Here is a 15902-nt window from a genome sequence, read left to right on the forward strand (position 1 = left end):
TTCTGACTACTTTGTAACAGTTTTTTTTGTCTATTTTTGAGATCCGAGTGCTTCTGATTGTCCAGTGGAAGTGGCTTCCACCAACTGTCAAAGATATTTCAGCCACTTTGTAGGTAAGAATGCAAAAAACTAAGAGCAGGAGTAGAACATCTAGCCTTTTGAGCATAGTCCACCATTCATCCAGATAATGCTGGACCTTCTACCTCCTGCACTGTTTCCATATCCCTCAGTTCCCTGAATATCTAGAAATCTATTGATCCCTATTTTGAATGAACATAAGGCCAAACCTCCATAGTCCTCCGGGGTAGAGAATACGAAAGATTCACCACTGTCAGAGTGAAGAAGTTTCTCCCCATCTCTGTCCTATATGGACAACTCCCTAGTTATAAACTGTGACTTAGGATTGTAGGTGGAGCTTGCGCTGATCTGCCTAACATAACGACATTACATTGTATGAAAGGCCCAACAATATGCAGGACTTCATTATTTAGAATTGGGAGGGCACAAGTTGACAATCAGGGCAAGTGGTAAAGGCAAAGAATAATACTTCCATATGACATGTAACAAAGCCATTTCAGCCCATCAAGTCTATGCCAGTTTACAGAGCAATCCATTCCGCCACTAATTTTCCCTATAATCTATTCTTCTGACATTCCCATCAATTCCCCCAAATTCTTCCACTCACCTTCACACAAGGGGACAATTCACAGTGGCCCATTAACCTACCAGCGCCACACATCTTTGGAATGTGGGGGAAACCAGAGTACACCAGGGAAACCCATCTAGTCACAGGGAAAACATGCAAACTCCACACAGACAGCACCCAAGGTCAGATTTGAACATGATTGCTGGAGCTGTGATGCACCAGCTTTGCCTCTGTATTGGCAAATTAGCAGTGAGCGCAGACAGCTTCCTGCTGGCAGCAAGTTCTGATCCATTATTTAAAGATATACCATGAGAATTTAACAACAAATTTGCAAATTACTGCCCTTCAGAACCTTACAATAAAATTGCAGAAATGGACACTGTGCCTAGAAGAGAGTAACCAAAGGTCTGTGTTCTGCATTGCATGTAAGAAAGTATGATTAAACAAAGTGAGCTTCCCCATTTCAGACCTGGGGGATGTTTTGAAAGTTTTGCATTGCTCATACCTTAGGAGATCAATCAGCCTTCACTATCGTTATGTTACTCTGCTCTGTGCAAGATTCACCAGATTCATAATTGCTTTTCCTAACACTGCCTGTGCCATTAGCAAGGATGCAATAAACAACATTTCCAATACTCATATGATTTCAGCACACCACATGACTACTCCTAATCTAACATCTTCTGCCTATTTTAGTCAGCTCAAATATGGACCATGATGAGCCATGTGCACTGTTCATTTTCCTCTAGTTTCTCTCCTATCACTCCTCAGGCCTTCTTTGATTCCATTTTAGACCAACTTCCTACTTTCCCGGCCCCATTCCCACTTAACTGCTGCAACCCAACCTCCCTTCCTTCCTCTTTTTGTCATTCCCCTTCCCATAAACTATTGCGACTTGACAAGAAACCCTCAACGCTTTCTTCTTTACAAACTACTGCCCCATCTCCAACCTCCCTAAGCTCTCCAAATTACTTGAATAAATTTGCCACCTTCCAAATTATGTCCATCTTTCTGGCACTCGTCGTTTGAAATCTCCTTGCCGTGGTATCAAAACAGTTCTTATCAAAGTTACTCATGATTATGACAAAGGAAATCTATCCCTCTCATTCCTTCCTGTTCTATCCACAGCCATTGACAAGGATGTCATTATCCTCCTCCAAGGGGCTTGGCCTTCACCGTCATCCAACTGGGTGAAATGACCAGGTACCAATACTATCTTTCAACCTTTAGCCAGAGAATTGCCTACAATAGTTTCTCTTTCCACAACTGCACCATAAACTTTGGTGTCCCCTCTCCTGGTCCCTTTCTATGCTTTCTGCCCTTCTACTTCTCATATACAGACTGCTCCTCTGCAACACTGTCCTAAAATATGACATAAGTTTCACACATATAGACACAACACCAGCTCCACCTCAATAGATCTCCCTTCATCATCCAACCACAAATAAACTGTCAAATTACTTATCTTCAGCATACAGCAAATCTATTGTTCACCTAATGCATGTTAAGTCCTGCTGAACAATTATCTCTGACTTACTTAATGACTTCATTTAAAAATTCTTACCCTCACTTTCCAATCCCGCCATAACTTCATCCTTCCCTTTATGTAAATTCCTCCAGGATATCTGTGCTCTTCCAATTCTGGCCTCTTGGTCATCCTCAAATTTAGTGGCTCTGCCGTTTGCACCCCTGCCTTTTGTGCAAGCTCTGTGAAATCATTAAAATCCTCTTTCCTGCTTCAAGATGTTCTGTAAAATCTAAGTGCTCAGCAACGTCAACCTGTTCCCCAGACATGTGACCATTGCATTCTATGTTCTCCCTGTTCCCAGACATTGACCTCATCGGTCACTTCAGAACCCTCAAAACTGGAGTAGCAGCAAGTCATCCTCAATCCTGAGGGAATGCCACAGAAGAATAACCTTGTACAGGTGCATGAGTCCAATTGTCCTGGGACTCCCCATTCAGGTGTCAACAAGGCATTTGAGGCCTCTGGCAGCATACTTCTGAGGTGCCAACCTTGGAAAATCCTGTCAGCCCCTGGCAGGAGGCAAGACTGGAGCTGAGTCTCAGCTCCCATCAATAAGGTTTGAAAAGATGTTTTAAATGTTTCTGATATGCAGAGATGTTTAAAAACATTAAAACACTAAATAATTAAAAACAATGTTAAGTCCATTAAAAAAACACATTAAAACACTAAAATAAAGTAAAATATGTGTGCCAAAGAGTAACAACTTAATTTAGCTCTTTCCACCAAATCTCTACCAATGTGATGATTGAGGATTCTGATTCAGCAGCAGACCTTGTTAGTGTAGGATTTATGATGTTATGATTGCAGAGACAGATTGCCCCATTTGAGCTGGGTCTCCATAGCCAGACATAGCATGGAGTCCACTGATGGAGCAGAGTGACAACAGGGACTGTCTGATGAAACCGACTGAATGTGATTAAAGTCTCTGTGTTGGGGAAGTTGCCCTGAAGAGAATTATGATATTTGTTCACTTATCCTTCCAGTGAATTTGTTGGATTTTTCAGAGACACCGATGGCAATATCTTTCCAGTGCCTTGACATGCTTGCCATAGGTAGTCCAGGTCTCAGAAGGATACAGGAGGGTGGGCAGCACTGTAGACCATGAGCTATATGCCAGGTTTAAGGTCTTGACCTTCAAATGCCCTTTTCCTCAGTCACCCAAAGGTTGTGCTGGCATGTTAAGGGTGATGGCAAATTTCATCATCAATGTCCGGCTTCACCAAGAGGTGGATGCCAAGGTATGGGAATTAGTTCATTTTTTTCAAGGGGCTTGGCCTTAATGTTTATTGCCAGAAGGCAGTGTCATTGAGTGGGAGCAATCTGGCCTGACCAATCCAACGTCCCCTTCACCTTCAGGTCAGACTACCCGTAGGTGCTGGGGATCTGGGTCAGAGGGGCTGAGGCGTGTAACAAGAACTGGCTGGAGCAGATTGGAAAGGTAAACCAAAAACTGGGTCTGTGGAAATGGCGTTCTCTGTCAATAACTGGGAAGAACTTGGTCATCAGGTGCGATATGCTCTCAGGACTGCTGTACTTGGCGCAGGTGTGGCCTGTCTCCCACTCCTCTGCCTTGCCAATCACCCGGGACGTCTTCCAGTTTATCTGGGAATCCAAGGTGGAGCGAGTCTGATGGGTCACACTACAGAAGTCCTCAGAGAATGGGGGCAAAAGTGTACCCAATGTTGCCCTCATCCTGATGACCACCTGTGTGTGGGCTGTATCAGGCAGTGTGTGGACCCAAAGTACGTGGGCACCAAGTGTCACTACGTGCTAAGGTTCTACCTGTCCCTGGTGTTGCAGAAGATAGGCCTGGCCCTGTTACCACACAACGTCCCAGTCAGCTGGACATTGCCACACTACCTATCCTTTGTGGAAGAGTTCTTCCAAGTAAACACCTTTGACCACAAATCCATCAGGCAGTGGTCAGTGCAGAATGTCCTGCACATAATGCCCTGCACACAATGCAGGACTGGGACACTATGGATCCTGTGGGTTTGTTCCCTGAGCAAACGGTTCACACCATCTGGCAGAACGCCTCATCACCAGATCTGGCGAACAAGTACAAAGACCTCACTTGACTGGCGGTGAGAGGTGCCTCACAGTCAGATCTTTCCTCTACAGATGACATATCACCCCCAATGTACACTGCCCTCAGGATGGCTGCGGTGGGGAAGAAATGGACTGTGGATTTGCTAAGAGGGTGTGGAGAAGGATGCAAGGGTCCGTGTCCCAGTTCATCCCCAGCAGCTGTGTATCAGAGGACTCTCGATGTACAGCCTGTTCCCAGGGACACACACTGAGACAGACATCAAGTGCTGCTGGAAGGTCATCAACTCCGTGAAGGATGCCCTTTCTTCTGCCCAAAACTTATTGGTCTTCCAACACAGCGAGATGTCCGTAAGGGAATGCTGCTGACTGGCAGGAGTACTTGCTGAGGGACATACTGAAGCTCGGTGCAGCCAATGATAAGGCTTTGTGGGGAAGGACCACTGAATAGGCTCCTTCCGCTACTGCACATGAAGGGGTGGAGTTGGGTGGGGAAGCCCCTCAAACAGTTAAAGGGGTATCACCTCAGGGAGCCATTTGAGTGGCAATGGTGCTATGTTTGTAGTTTTTTTCTTTAAAAGTTTACACTACTGAATGCAACAACCATGAATGTAAAAGGGTTTTGCACCGTTTCTTCCTTTGTATATATTTTTTATTATGAATAAAGTCTATTTTTGAAATAAAACAAAATACAGCAGGAGCAGTCCAGTGGACAACCTTTGTCTTGCAGACATTGAGTACAAGTCCCATCCTCTCGCATGCTTCAGTGAATGATTTGACACTGGTGTGGAGCTGGGCCTCTGAAGGCAACTGTCATCTGCATTCTGTAGATTGATTACAGAGACTGGGGTAACCTTGATTCTGTAGTGCAGACTGTACAGTTTACCATTAGTCCTATAACTCAACTTCACTCCAACAGGAAACCTAGCAGAAGTGAGGTCCAACACACACTGAGAAAAGTGTGAGGGCAATGACGCAGCCTTGCTTGGCACTGATCTTGACCGAGATTAGCTCTGTTGTAGACCATTGGTTAGATCATGGCTTGTGTGTTGTCACAAAGCAAGTGTAAGATGGAGACAAATTTCTGTGGGCAGCTGAATTCAAGAACAGTGCTCCACAATTCTTCCCATTTGATGGAGGTAATATTAGTGAGTTTGTAAAGGCCATGTTTGCAGATAGGACTTACCAGTGAGTGGATGAATACCAGCAGTTCTATTTAGAACCAATATTTGCAGTGAACTTAATTCAGCTCAACTCCCCTTTAGTGTTTGTTTGATAATGCCCCTGTGAAACACAGCGTTAAAGACGCAATTTGAATACCATAGAACCATAGAGCACAAAACAGGCCCTTCGGCCTACCGTGTTGTGCCATCCATCAGACCACCCTCACCCTACCTAACCCCTTCCTCCCGCATATCCCTCTATCTCATGTTCCTCCATATGCCTATCCAACAAGCTCTTGAACCTGTTCAATGTATCTGCCTCCACCACCACCCCAGGCAGTGCATTCCATGCACCAACCACTCTTTGGGTGAAAAACCTCCCTCTGACATCTCCCCTGAACCTCCCACCCATAACCTTAAAGCCATGACCTCTCGTCTTGAGCAATGGTGCCCTGGGAAGGAGGCGCTGACTGTCTACTCTATCTATTCCTCTCAATATTTTATATACCTCTATCATGTCTCCTCTCATCCTCCTCCTTTCCAGTGAATAGAGCCCTAGCACCTTAAGCCTCTCCTCATATTCAATACTCTCCAATCCAGGCAGCATCCTGGTAAATCTCCTCTGCACCCTCTCCAATGCCTCCACATCCTTCCTATAATGAAGCGACCAGAACTGAACACAGTACTCTAAGTGTGGCCTAACTAGAGTTTTGTAAAGCTGCATCATCACCTCGCGGCTCTTAAACTCAATCCCGCGACTTATGAAAGCCAACATCCCATTGGCCTTCTTAACTGCTCTTTCCACCTGTGAGGCAACTTTCAATGAACTATGAATATGAACCCCCAGATCCCTCTGCTCCTCCACACTGCCAAGTACCTTGCCATTTACCCTGTACTCTGCCCTGGAGTTTGTCCTTCCAAAGTGTACCACCTCACACTTCTCCGGATTGAACTCCATCTGCCACTTGTCAGCCCAGCTCTGCATCCTATCAATATCCCTCTGTAAGCTCCGACAGCCCTCCACACTATCCACAACACCACCTATCTTAGTGTCGTCCGCAAACTTACTAACCCAGCCCTCCACCCCCTCATCTAAGTCATCTATAAATATCATAAAAAGTAGAGGTCCCAGAACCGATCCCTGCGGGACACCACTAGTCACTGCCCTCCAATCCGAGGGCATTCCTTCCACCACAACCCTCTGCTTTCTACATGCAAGCCAATTCCTAATCCACACAGCCAAGCTTCCTTGGATCCCTTGGCCTCTGACCTTCTGAAGAAGCCTACCATGAGGAACCTTATCAAATGCCTTACTAAAATCCATGTAAACCACATCCACCACACTGCCCTCATCAATCTTCCTGGTCACCTCCTCAAAGAACTCTATCAGGCTTGTGAGGCAAGATCTTCCCTTCACAAAGCCATGCTGGCTGTCCCTAATCAGTCCATGATTCTCAAGGTGTTCATAAATCCTATCCCTTAGAATCCTTTCTAACAGCTTACCCACCACAGACGTGAGACTCACCGGTCTATAATTCCCTGGCCTATCCCTATTACCTTTTTTGAACAAGGGGACCACATTCACAACCCTCCAATCCTCCAGCACCACCCCCGTAGACAACGAGGACTCAAAGATCCTTACCAGCAGTTCAGCAATCTCCTCCCTAGCCTCTCGAAGCAGCCTGGGGAAAATCCCATCAGGCCCCGGAGATTTATCTGTCTTGATATTATTTAACAAATTCAACACATCCTCTCTCTTGATATCAACAACCTCGAGAACATTACCCCTACCAGCACTCCCTTCCGCGTCATCAAGACCCCTCTCCCTGGTGAATACCGAAGAGAAGTACTCATTCAGAACTTCTCCCACTTCCGCCGCCTTCAGGCAAATTCTCCCACCTTTGTCCTTAATCGGACCCATCTTCACCCTAGCCATCCTCCTACCCTTCACGTACTTGAAAAAGGCCTTGGGATTTTCCTTAACCCTACTAGCCAAAGCCTTTTCATGTCCCCTTCTAGCTCTCCTCAGCCCTTTCTTAAGTTCCTTCCTCGCTACCCTATATTCCTCACGGGCCCTGTCTGAACCTTGTTGCTGTTATTCACATTTACAAATGAGATGATCAATTTTATTTGTGCATCAAAATTCAAAGGGACTCAAAACATGTACATTATTTTGGTTGCAGTATATTTGAGAAACGACATGTCCTAGCTTTACGGCGTTACAAAGGAAATAAACAGGTTAAAATCTTGTTTTAACACTGGCCTGGGTTGCTATTTTGGTTCCAACTATGAGGTTCATGTTGGTATATTCAAAAAGTTTCAGTGACAACAAAGTGATTGATTCACAACACAGTTTAGGTCCTTGTTGCTGCAATTTTTGAATCAAATACAGACTGGAACATAGTTATTATTCAAGTCCAAAATCTCTTGATTATGGAAGAACACCATCATCGTTGTAGATTCAAGAGACTCCAGGCTTATGCTCAGCTTCAAAACTATTGCAATGCATCTAAACTTTAAATCTCAGTTTGACAACATAAATATAATTTGAAAAGCAATAGCAATACAATATAATCTTCCTGTTTTCACTGTATTTTGTTTTAAACATGGTGGCAGGGAATTGATCTCTACAACTGAGAAGCAGCAGTGAACTTCGTGCTCATTTCTGGCTGCGACATTACAGGAAGAATGACGGTATAAGAGAGCATCCAGAAAAGATTTACAAGAGTGGTTCCTGACAGAGGGACTATATTTACAAAGACAGATTAGAGAAGAGAAGGCTGAGGTAAGACTTGATAGAAGTATATAAAGTAAAAAGGGATCTGGACAAAGTGGAAGAGTCAAGGATTAGAGGTGACAGATACAAAATAAAGGGGAAAAAAGAGAGTGATATGAGAAAAAAAAACTTCTATTACACAGCATGTGGTTAGAATCTGCAATGCTCTACCTTCAGATGTGATGGAGGTGGGTTCCATTGTAGCCTTGATGAGGGAATTGGATAAATATATGGTGAGGAAAAAATTGCATGGTTGCAGAGATAGAGCGAAGGGATGGAACTAGTGAGTTTCCCTTGTAGAGAGCCAGCCTGAAAACAATGGGCCAAATGGCCTCCTGCAGTGCTCTAATTGTTCTATGGTTCTGATTTCTGTAACGAAAACAGAAAATAACAGAAATGCTCAGCAAATCAGGCAACATCTGTGAAGAGAGAAATGGAGAAACGTTGGCTCTGTTTTTCTCCACATATACTGCCGAATTATGAGTATTTCCAGCATTTCTGTTGTTATTTCAGACTTACATCATCTGAAGTTTTTTTCCCCTCTATCATTCCAGTTTGGAAGGTGGGAGGATTAGCAAAAACCTCTGATGATCATTGAATTGCCAATCTTCCAAACACCCAATAGGAAGTGAGGCAAGTGTGCACTGGGAGACATATCTCCTGGTCTTTGCATTGGTGGGTGGCCCCATCTTCCAGTGATCCAGGTTAGCCTGAGACATTTTGGCCCAATGGAAAGACCACAAGGCCTCTGGCTGATTGAGACTTACGGGATTTCTAGCTCTGTTAAGGGCTCTGAGGGGTGTGGGGATGAGGACAGGAAAGGACTGCAGCCTTTAATAAAACATAATTGGTATATGTAATTCCATTAAAAAAAAAGTAAATAAATCTCCTACTTCACCCTAAACATTTCTTTCATATTTACTCTTCGGATCAGCAAAAGTTTTTGAGGATCTTTTTATTTACCTAATCTACTGCAATGAATCAAGAAAAAGTGACAGCAAGTGTTAAGTGTTAGTAAGAACAGTGCTGATGGCAACTTAAATTTGGCTTATATGTGTAGTTAAATTCTCAATGAAAATAAACTGAATCATATATACATAAAAACAATTGCACATAGAGGAACAACTATTCCCAATATAAAATAAAAATTTCTTTGGACATGTAATAACTTAAAATCTTTTGGAACATATTTAGTAAAACAAAATGAAATATCTGAATATAAATAGTGGGAGCAAATTGTACAAATACCATTGCACAGTAAGGGAAGGTGCACATGCACATTTAACTTAAATAATATTTAGTTACCTCTCATTAAAGTTATTTAATTGTACGGTACAATTAAGGAGATTTTTTAAGGATAAATGTTACATTTATACAATATCAAAAATATATTGTGTCTAGCACATTAACACTGTTAGACAACTTTGCACATATTTTATTAATCAATGACATCCAGTTGCATTAAATCAAAATAATTGCAATATTTTTAGAATATCTAATGGTCAGGTTTTGATATAATAACACACTAATTCCCATCATTCATGTAATGCAATGGAAAATAAATTATAACAAAAGCTGAATTTCACGCAAGTTAATGCTCATCCAAGTATTAAACAGGCATGAAAGGTCAACTCCATGTTAATTTCAACAAACAAATCACTGAAAATTTTGTTGGTGTTTTTAAAACACTTTTGTTGTAAGGACATTCAAAAAATATATGCAACTGTCTGCAAATGAGAATGTTCACAGTAAAATATCACTTTTATAACAAAATATGTAGAAGCAATTATTGATATTACTTAGTGATACTTTCAGTAGCATTAAAATTCATACTTTAAGATCAATGGATTTCAAGAAGCTGTCTATCCCATAAACCTTAAATTAAGATTGGTCTCAGCTTCTCTGTTTTGACAATCAGTGTCCTTGTCATTCCTAATTGCAATTGTAAGGATACTTTCATATCTTTTATTACATAACCCACTAATCAAATGTAAATTAATTTGCAATTTACTATTAAAATCTGTAGTATTGATATCAGTTATATCCATCTGTATTTATATTTACAATTGACAACTCAATTATTCCTCAGCTTTAAGAACAATAGTCATTTTGTAAAGTTAATTATGATTTGTCCTGAGAATGAAACCAAAAGCAAAGCATTATCGTATTTCTAAAACATTATTATTGTATGATTTGTTAAAAGACTTCCATAATAAGTGGTCATTAAATAATTTATCAGTGTAAGCTTCATATTGTGTTCTTCTGCAATATAGTTAAACAAAATCCCATTCCACTGGTACCAATCACAAGTAAATTAAAAAGTGATTACATTGGCATCATATTAAAAAGAGTCAGTCACAAAAATTAATAGTGATAAATTAGTGATATCTTTTCTTATTGACCACACTTATTTTCCAATATTAGTTGCATCATATGACTGGTGGAAATTTTCCAGTTTACACACATCATTTTGCCATATCTAATAAATCATCAAAAATGAAAGAAAATGCTTATTAATTTAATGTTTAAAGGAATATACTATACACCAGAAGTTTTTGCAGTAGATTTTCTATTCATTGAGGAATTAGCTTATAATTTTATCATGCAAATGTATTTTCTATCCAAACTGTCAAAGTATAGATTACTTCCATTAAACTAACAGTTGCCTAATGTTACCCATCATAGGAGTAGAAGCTGTGGAATAAATTCACGCTCCCTTGCAAATTCAATATCAATGGCTAAACCTCCAAGTATGTTCTAGATAATGGAAAAATATGCTTTTAAATTTTAGTTTAAAATCAACAAGTATGCTTTTCTAGAACATACAAATTCTGTACATTGACTTCTATTCACTGATTATACATGGCACCTGCTCTGTTTAAATCAGATTCACTGAAAACTTACAGGTCATGTAGCATTAAAACAAATTCACTGAATATTTAAATGATCTTGTGTGCCAAAAAAATCCTGCAATCCACCTGCCCACACTTCCATTTTCTTAAAATATTGCAAAACGCAAACTGTCAGCTAAATTTAACTTCTGTTATTTTCCTCAGATTCTACATTCATGCCCAATTTAGGAAATAACCTTGGACTTCTTATTCCTTGTTTAATCATGACTCTGTAGAATGAATCAGCGCTTAAGCAGTTTTATATACTTGATGGAGGAAGGCAATGCACGACTAGCCAGAATTATTTATACAGTGATAAAGGGCTCACATCAACATCATAGGAACTGGTTTTCCTCAGCATTAACTAACAAGATGACGGGGAGGCTGGAGATGTACGCGGAGGCTGGAGATGTACGCGGAGGCTGGAGATGTACGCGGAGGAACTCCTGCAGGCAGTGCAGTATGACTTCCAGCCTAACATCATCGTTGAGCAGTGAGACAGGCTGGAGGCCTGGATTACACAGAGGTGGACAGGATTTCACCAGTTCACCTTGCTCCCTCTCCCAAGGTCATTTCAGTTTACACAGGTCACTCTGTCCCATACAACAAGCTGGCATGCTAAAAATGAGCTGTGTTTTTTCTCAGAGTAATTAAATTGAGGGTTGACAGAATCACAGGAAACTTACAACACGGGGCCATTCTGCACTAAGAACAACCCAGCATTCCCTACCTTCCAGCCTGGATCTTTTCGAGTACATATCTAAGTTTTTTTTTAATCTGATGAGGATTTCTGCATTCACCACTCTTTCAGGCGGTGAATTCCCCAACCCCAGCGCTTTCTGGGTGAAAAATGTCTTTTCTCATCTTCCCTCTAATCCTTCTACCAATTATTTTAAATGTATGCCCCTTGGTTTTTGACCCCCTGTCGAGACCCCGTTTTATAATGCTAGATTCACATTGCAGCTAATGATCTAAATCGGTAGATGCAGACTGGTTTGCAATCAGACAGAAGTACACTCTCATTACCTGGGCAGAACTATTCGCCTTGCTGAAGAGAAAACTGTACACATCTGAATATGGGGATAGACAAAGTTTTTCCCCAACAATTACATATGTAAATATTCACAAAATCCAGAAGAGATTGTCCCCATATTCTAAGGATTGCAGGTTTGTGTTTGCCGGTGATCAGGTGGTTGAACAGACCGTCTGCGTTGACGCCACCCGACTTTCACATGCAAATTGAAAAATGTGTGAGATTAACATTTCCATATTCAACCTTTTACAATGCCAAGGCGGGCCCCAATGCAGGTTAACATTGGCAAGAAACCTAAAAGGAAATGCATCCTCAGGCAATCCCAAAGTGTTCAAAACTAAGGAATTACTTCTATAATGTAACTATTCTCATAATATGGTGGCCAACAATAAATAGCAACGAGACAATTAATCAAATACTCTTGTTTCCTTAATAACCACAGCTCTGCTGCAGAAAAAAAGTGTCACTGGATCTTTCAAATTCAGCTGACTAAACTGCAACTATATCTTACCTGTAGATTGCACCGTGATGGTGCAGCACTTTCTGGGCACTACACCGAAATGTATGGGTTCCTGCTGGGGTCTGAGATTAAGGTGAGAGAGCTCCTTTGAAGCCAAAACGCAAATAGTATGTTCCTACCATTGAACTCAACGTTTGCACTATAGATTGTGCATCGATAGATTGACCCAAAGAAAGGCTTGCATGCATAGCCCGCCTTTTACGAACTGAAAATGTCCCTACGCCTTTCACAACTATTGCCGTGCATTTGTAGTGCGGTCACCGTTCAACGCAAAAAAAAACGTGGCATTTTCTCATCTCGCTGGGTGCCTACAGAAGAAAGAAGCGAGGAAGCGAGAAAATAACCCGTCATTCCAACGTAAATGTAAAACTATAAACTCTTTGTAACTGCAATTGTAATCTGTATCCTTTTGGGTTCACATCCTCAAAATAATGACTCTAAACACCAGTGAGGAATTTTCCTTGGGGTATAGCTCAAATTGTTCAGGGCGCGATGCAAATGATAAGTACTTAAAATAAAAGGCCTAAATCGCTCAGAGTTAAAATTTTGCCAGTCACTGTCCCTGTTCCAATACAAGATGGTTTCCGGTTACAACAGTCAGACTGCACGCAATATTTACAAACCAAATTGATGAATCAGACGACATACAAGAACATTAATTAACATCAAATGCATTTGCTGCAGCAGTGTGTATTTCCACCTCCCTCCAATCCCATCACGACTAGAGTCATAGAGTCACACAGCACAGAAACAGGCCCTTCGGCCCATCTAATCCATGCTGACCTGATCTTCTGCCTAGCCCCATCTACCTGCACCCGGACCATATCCCTACAAACCCCTTCCATCCATGTACCTATCCAAACCTCTCTTAAATGTTACAGTTGAACCCGCATCTACCACCTCTGCTGGCAGCTCGTTCCACACTCCCACCACCCTCTGAGTGAAGAAGTTTCCCATTAGATTCCCTTTATATATTTCATCTTTCACCCTAAACCTATGTCCTCTAGTTCTAGTCTCACCCAACCTTGGGGGGAAAAGCCTCACTCTCCTGCGCTCCAGGGAATAAAGTCTTAACCTATTCAATCTTTCCCTATTACTCACGTCCTCAAGTCCTGGCAACATCTTTGTAAATTTTGTTCTGGTCACCTATACTCTAAATTTGGCACACAATACTCTAAATTTGGCCTCACCAACGTCTTGTACAACTTCAACATAACATTTCAACTCCTGTACTCAAATGCCCTGCTTTATGAAGGCCAAAATGCCAAAAGCTCTCTTTACGACCCTACCTACCTGTGACGCCACTTTCAAGGAACTGTGGATCTGTATTCCCAGGTCACTTTGTTCCACCACAGACCTCAGAGCCCTATCATTCACTATGCAAGTCTTATCCTGGTTTGTCCTCCAAAGTGCAACACCTCACACTTGTCTGCACTAAATTCCATCTGCCATTTTTCAGCCCATTTACTGAACTGGTCAAGATCATGCTGCAAGCTTTGATAGCCTTCTTCACTGTCTACTACGGCCCCAATTTTGGTGTTATCCGTAAATTTTCTGATCCAGTTTACCACGTTATCATCAAAATCATTAATATAGATGATAAACAATAACAGACCCAGCATTGATCCCTGCAACACACCACTAGACTTGGGCCTCCAGTCAGAAAGACAACCATCTACTATCACTCTCTGGCTTCTCCCGCTAAGCCAATGTTGAATCCACTTGATTACTTCATCCTGAATGCCAAGCAACTTAACCTTCTGGAGCAGCCTCCCATGTGGGACTTTGTCAAAGGCCTTGCTAAAGTCCATGTAGACAACATTCACTGCCTTTCCCTCTTTCTTTTTCAATCTTTTTATTAATTTCAGGTTAGTACAAAATATATATAACATCAGTAATAATACATGGTGCAAAGAGATCAGGGTAAAAATCATAACAGTTAATATATATAATCACAAAGAGTAAAAGAAAGTAATCTAGACCTCCCGCTCTCTTAAGTGAACATAATATAAAAGGAAAGATTGAAAAGAGATTTAATTATATGAGAAAAGAACCCCCAAATCAAAAAAAAGATAATAAACCAAAAGAAACCAAAAACTTTGAAAAAAAAACTGGACTGATATTTCTTCAATTAAAAAAATCATTATAATGTCATAAACTCCGCTCCTCTGTATTCAAGGATTATTGAAAGAGATCTGAAAAAGGTCTGCTTATATCATATGGAAATATTGAATAAGTGGACTCCAAACTTCCTCAAATTTAAGCGAAGGATCAACAGTACCACTCCTAATTTTTTCTAAGTTTAAACGTGCTATAGTTTCAGAAAACCACCGAAAAGTGGTGGGACAAAATGGATCGCTTGGCTATTAATGTGACAAAGGCGATCATACGACGAGCAGAAGCAGATAAATGGCGAGATTCCATCATTGGTAACCCAAAAATTGCAGTAATAGGATGAGGTTGTAAATCAACGTTCAATACAGATGAAATAACATTAAAAATGTCTTTCCAATATTTTTCCAAAGGGGGACAAGACCAAAACATATGTGTCAGGGAAGCCACCTTCGAATTACATCCGTCACATATAGGCTTTACATGATAATAAAAACGGGCTAACTTGTCCTTGGACATATGGGTCCTGTGAACCACCTTAAACTGTATCAAAGAGTACCTAGCACACATTGAAGATGTATTAACTAATTGAAGAATTTTCTTCCATGTCTCTGTGGGTAAAAGTATCTGGAGTTCTCTTTCCCATTCCTTTTTAATTTTATCAAGTTACTCTAAACGTATTTTCATAATGCCTTTCCCTCATTGACTTTCTTGGTAACCTCCTCGAAAAACAATTTAAGATTGGTTAGACATGACCTACCACGCACAAAGCCATGTTGACTATCCCTAATCAGGCCCTGTCTATCCAAATACATACATGTCCTGCCCTTAGAATACCTTCCAATAATTTACCCATGACTGACGTCAGGCCCACTGGCCTATAATTTTCTGGCTTATTCTTAGAGCCTTTCTTGAACAATGGAAAAACATTAGCTATCCTCCAGTCCTCTGACATCTCACCCGTGGCTAAGTACATTATAAATATCTCTGCCAGGGCCCCTGCAATTCTGCACTAGCCTCCCACAAGGTCCAAGGGAACACCTTCTTGGGCCCTGGGTATTTATTCACCTTAATTTGCCTCAAGATACCCAGCACCTCCTCTTCTGTAATCCGGATACTCGTCCGGATACCTCAATACTCTTTTGCCTCCGTACTATAGTCTGTGTCTGTCTCCAGAGTAAATACAG

At 41.3% G+C, this 15902-nt stretch overlaps 1 protein-coding gene across 3 annotated transcripts in view; it reads right to left on the reverse strand.

The window, feature by feature from the left end:
- Window positions 1-15902, reverse strand: part of syk (spleen tyrosine kinase) — a 112892-nt gene that overhangs the window by 93691 nt on the left and 3299 nt on the right. Inside the window, exon 1 of one of the 3 annotated variants that reach the window (XM_052019903.1) lies at window positions 12595-12749. The exons of the other annotated variants lie outside the window; for them this stretch is intronic. The gene's annotated coding sequence lies outside the window, so the exon portion shown is untranslated. Of the gene's footprint in view, window positions 1-12594; window positions 12750-15902 lie in introns of those variants that run through there. 3 annotated transcript variants of the gene reach the window in all.

Source organism: Pristis pectinata, chromosome 7 (assembly GCF_009764475.1).
Source record: "Pristis pectinata isolate sPriPec2 chromosome 7, sPriPec2.1.pri, whole genome shotgun sequence".
Lineage (NCBI taxonomy): Eukaryota > Metazoa > Chordata > Chondrichthyes > Rhinopristiformes > Pristidae > Pristis > Pristis pectinata.